Raw genomic sequence first — 4,884 nt, forward strand, 5'->3', positions numbered from 1 at the left:
ACACACACACACACACACACACACACACACACACACACACACACACACACACACACACACACACACACACACACACACACACACACACACACACACACACACACACACACACACACACACACACACACACACACACACAGCACAGATGTTTTTATTGCGATGCTTGCAATTTTATATATTTTGTTTTACCGTTTTTTTTTCTCTTTTTAATTTTCATCTCTAAGCCTAAAGCATGACGTAGTTGTGCCGGAGCGCAGCGTGTCATGAGCTTTTAGATCAGCTACTTTCGGTAAACCACAACAGTGTGTAGCATAAAAAACAAATCAGGCCGCTTCCTTCCTTGTGAGGCCGGTGCCTCGGGCAACGACCCGATCACAGCCCTGCATGCTGCACTATAGCAGCACGGCTCTTAGATAAACAAGCGCTGTTGTTGTTGGTGATTCGGCGCGGCTTCCATCGGACACGTCGATAGCGTGTACGCACACAGCATGTTCTGAGACGGTGAGTGCTCCAAATGAGGCGTGCTCCGCCAACTAACTGGCGTGCACGGTGCACGGGGGCCTATCCTCGGCTGTGTGCGCTGCTCCAGGTCTCCCCGGGGTGTTGCTTGCTTGCTTTTCCCCACAGCCTCCCTGTCTGTCTAACTCGGTGCCTGACCCAATTAGACCTATTTAGGGAGCCTTCAGCCAGGGGACTCGCCAGGGACGCGGCGTGTCACCCAGCCATGCCTCCCACAGACATGTGTGACTCTCTCTCTGGCTGTAGAACGACGACTGGCTCATATATATACGATGTGATGTAACCTCTCTGTGTTGCAGTGAAATAATACCAGGGGTTCAGCAGTCGGGGGATTTACAGTATCACTGGATTTTATTCATTTGGATCAATGGTATGCGGTTTGGTCCGGTGGAGAGGGAGGTGGGGGGGTGTGTGTGTGTGTGTGTGTGTGTGTGTGTGTGTGTGTGTGTGTGTGTGTGTGTGTGTGTGTGTGTGTGTGTGTGTGTGTGCTTGCACGCGCATGTGTTAAAAATAAAAGGAAAAAAGCAAGACAATTTAGCTTTTTGAAATTAACATAATTAAAAACATTAAATGTAGGAAACAAATAAAGAAAGGGACCCATATACAAATGTGTGCGTGACCGAGAAATTGGTAAAAAAAAAAACGTATAAAATCGGGGAGAAAAAAAAGTTAAAACGACGATCAGCCGTAACAAAATTAAAATGTATGCGGTATTATTTTTTTCCCCCCCTCGATAAATGATGAAGCTTGTGACTGATACATAATATATGACGCGTCAAATATTTATTCCGGCGGCAGCAGCGTGTACGCAGCAGCAAAAGGAGGCAGAAGACGCGGAAACAAGAACGCGGTAGATGATGCGGGCGGCGGGGCGGAGAAGGGGGGGGGATGGGGCGAGGGGTCTCTACATAATGCCATAATATAAATAATAAAACTATTGGAAGGCAACGGTCCCAGAAGCCCAATTAATTCAACCATCTTCCAGTGTGCTTGTAAGGGCACAGCCAGCGAGGCTTTGATGCACCTACACTATACCTTCTCTCTCTCTCTCTCCCTCCCTCTTTCTTTATTTCTCCCTCTGTCGCACGCACGCACGCACGCACGCACGCACGCACGCACGCACGCTCTGTCGCACGCACGCACGCACTTCTCACTCAATTTCTCCTGGTCTTTCACGAGTCGTTGCTAGCCGGCCGGGTGGAAACCTCATACGTCCAGACCTGTTACATTTCAGGATTCAAATTCAAAAGCAGCAAAAAAAACTGAAGCTCTACAAGCTCAAAATGTGTCGCGGTGCGACGCATTTTGAGCTTGTAGAGCTGCGTTTTTTGTGTGACGCTGTAGAATGGTGAAGTAGGGCGTTAATTAACCAGTAAACCTGTAGAATGGTGAAGTAGGGCGTTAATTAACCAGTAAACAGAGTAGAATGGTGAAGTAGGGCGTTAATTAACCAGTAAACCTGTAGAATGGTGAAGTAGGGCGTTAATTAACCAGTAAACAGAGTAGAATGGTGAAGTAGGGCGTTAATTAACCAGTAAACAGAGTAGAATGGTGAAGTAGGGCGTTAATTAACCAGTAAACAGAGTAGAATGGTGAAGTAGGGCGTTAATTAACCAGTAAACCTGTAGAATGGTGAAGTAGGGCGTTAATTAACCAGTAAACTGTAGAATGGTGAAGTAGGGCGTTAATTAACCAGTAAACAGAGTAGAATGGTGAAGTAGGGCGTTAATTAACCAGTAAACAGAGTAGAATGGTGAAGTAGGGCGTTAATTAACCAGTAAACCTGTAGAATGGTGAAGTAGGGCGTTAATTAACCAGTAAACCTGTAGAATGGTGAAGTAGGGCGTTAATTAACCAGTAAACTGTAGAATGGTGAAGTAGGGCGTTAATTAACCAGTAAACAGAGTAGAATGGTGAAGTAGGGCGTTAATTAACCAGTAAACATAAAAAGTTAAGATATGGAGATAAGAGGTTTCTGCTTGTCGGCAAGTTACACACAACCAAGTAAGTACGGATATGCACGCACACACACACACACACACACACACACACACACACACACACACACACACACACACACACACACACACACACACACACACACACACACACACACACACACACACACACACACACACACCTACACACACACACACACACACACACACACAAGACTATGCATATATGAACGGGACATGTGCGAGGAAATTCATTCCTCACGCAGACAAGTTTGCTTGCCTTGCATTGCAATGGACTCTGCTGTCATGTGTATATGATGACAAATCTTGCATTTAATTTACTCTGCCTTTCTGCAGCGCACACCAACTTCTTTTATTTAATAAATGATGGCGAACGCTTTCAAAGGAACCATGGTGTCAAGTGAAATACACACCTTCCAACACACCGTCCCCAACAGCTAATGGTTATTATACGTGTGGATACCACGGCTTGTGTATGTGTGTTTCTGGTGCGTGTGTGCTTGCGCGTGTGTGTGTGTGCGTGTGTGCGTGTGTGTGTGTGTGTGTGTGTGTGTGTGTGTGTGTGTGTGTGTGTGTGTGCGTGCAAAGGGTGTTATATACTTGTGTGTATTGTGCATCTCTGAGTGCATGTGCGTGTATGTATCACATACATGTATGTATGCAATCCATGATGCATGCGTGTGTGTGTGTATGTGCATGCATGTGTGCACTTGTGTGTGTGTGCGTGCGTGCGCGTGCGTGCGTGCGCGCGTGCGTGCGTGCGTGCGTGCGTGCGTGCGTGCGTGCGTGCGTGCGTGCGTGCGTGCGTGCGTGCGTGCGTGCGTGCGTGTGTGTCCTGGGGGAGTGCAGTCTTCACAGCTCCCAGGGTGGTCCGTCATGTCACAGGCTCGTTAACAGTGTGTCTGCAGCTGATGATTAACTATGAGAGGGAAAACAGTCAGATAGATCAAATGAGAGCCAATGAAGTCATTTAACAAGGGAGAAATTATCACTACTGTATATCACTGGCTCCCTTTGCACATCTTCCTATGACAGGTGTATTTCTGTATACGCGAGGGTGTGTGCGCATATGTGTGTCTGTGTATGGTATATTTGTCACTGAGCGTGCGTGCGTGCGTGCGTGCATTCACATCGGTGTGTTTGTTTGTCCTCTTTGTCTCGTCTCTCCCTCCTCCCTGAGTGAAGAGAAATTGAGAAACCAATCTAAAATCCATCAGGACTTCCCTCCCCCCTCCCCCCTCCCAAACACATCCCAACCCCCCCCCCCCCCCCCCCTCCCCCACCCACTCCCGTGTTTTTTTGTGTCGCGACCGTCTGGAAATTGGATGAGATGTTCGTTTAGCGGGCAGCTGGTCCGGGCCCGATATGAATTGCGTTTCCCCGCGCCAGGGAGAGGTCACGACCCCCCCTCGCCTTGACGGAGTGCATCGGCCTATTGAGCGACGCTTTAGTCCATTTACCAGCCAGCCAATGGCGGGCGAGCGGGCGTACGGCAGTGGAGAGGAGAGGAGAGGAGAGGAGAGGAGAGGAGAGGAGAGGAGAGAACGGAAGCACGTCGGGTATATAAATCCATTGTTTCTCATCACCCAGCTGAGGTAGGAATGGCTGCGAGTGATTGGCTGAGAGGGAGAGGGGGGTGCGTGAGGGGGGGGGGGGGGGGGGGGGGAGGCAGAATATCACCCGACTGAGTGGTCTGTGTTTGGGTGAGAGAGCAGATGAGGTCCCCTATTCTACCACCACACATCTGTCCAGCTACAGGGTAGGTTTAGACTGAACCTACCCTGTAAGCTGGACAGATTTTGCAAGACAACGAATGTATAGGCATTAAATTGCCTTTAAAACTCTTAAAGCTCTGGATTGTTACATACAGTAGAAGAAAAACAGGTCGTTTCCTTTTCGGTCCACGTTTTCTACTTTCCACGTTGTCCCCTCTCTCTCTCTCTCTCTCTCTGCAGAAACACGGAGGAAATAATACACCGATGTCTGTCTGGTGCTAAACGACACAACGGACTCAAAAGACATATCAATGCAGAGGCTAAAAATAGAGTCAATTAAGAGGCAGGTTTCAGGCTCATGCCACACTCCACAACAACACATGTCGTGCACACACACACACACACACACACACACACACACACACACACACACACACACACACACACACACACACACACACACACACACACACACACACACACACACACACACACACACACACACACACACACACACACACACACACACACACACGCCTCAGGGCAATCTCTCTCTCTCTCTCTCTTTGACAGACACACGCACACACACACACACACACGTACACACGCCGCCGCCGCCCACGCGCACACACACGTGAGAGGTTGCCTGTCCCTTTAATTTTCCACCCCTG

This window comes from Electrona antarctica (genome assembly GCF_951216825.1).
Source record: "Electrona antarctica genome assembly, chromosome: 12".
Lineage (NCBI taxonomy): Eukaryota > Metazoa > Chordata > Actinopteri > Myctophiformes > Myctophidae > Electrona > Electrona antarctica.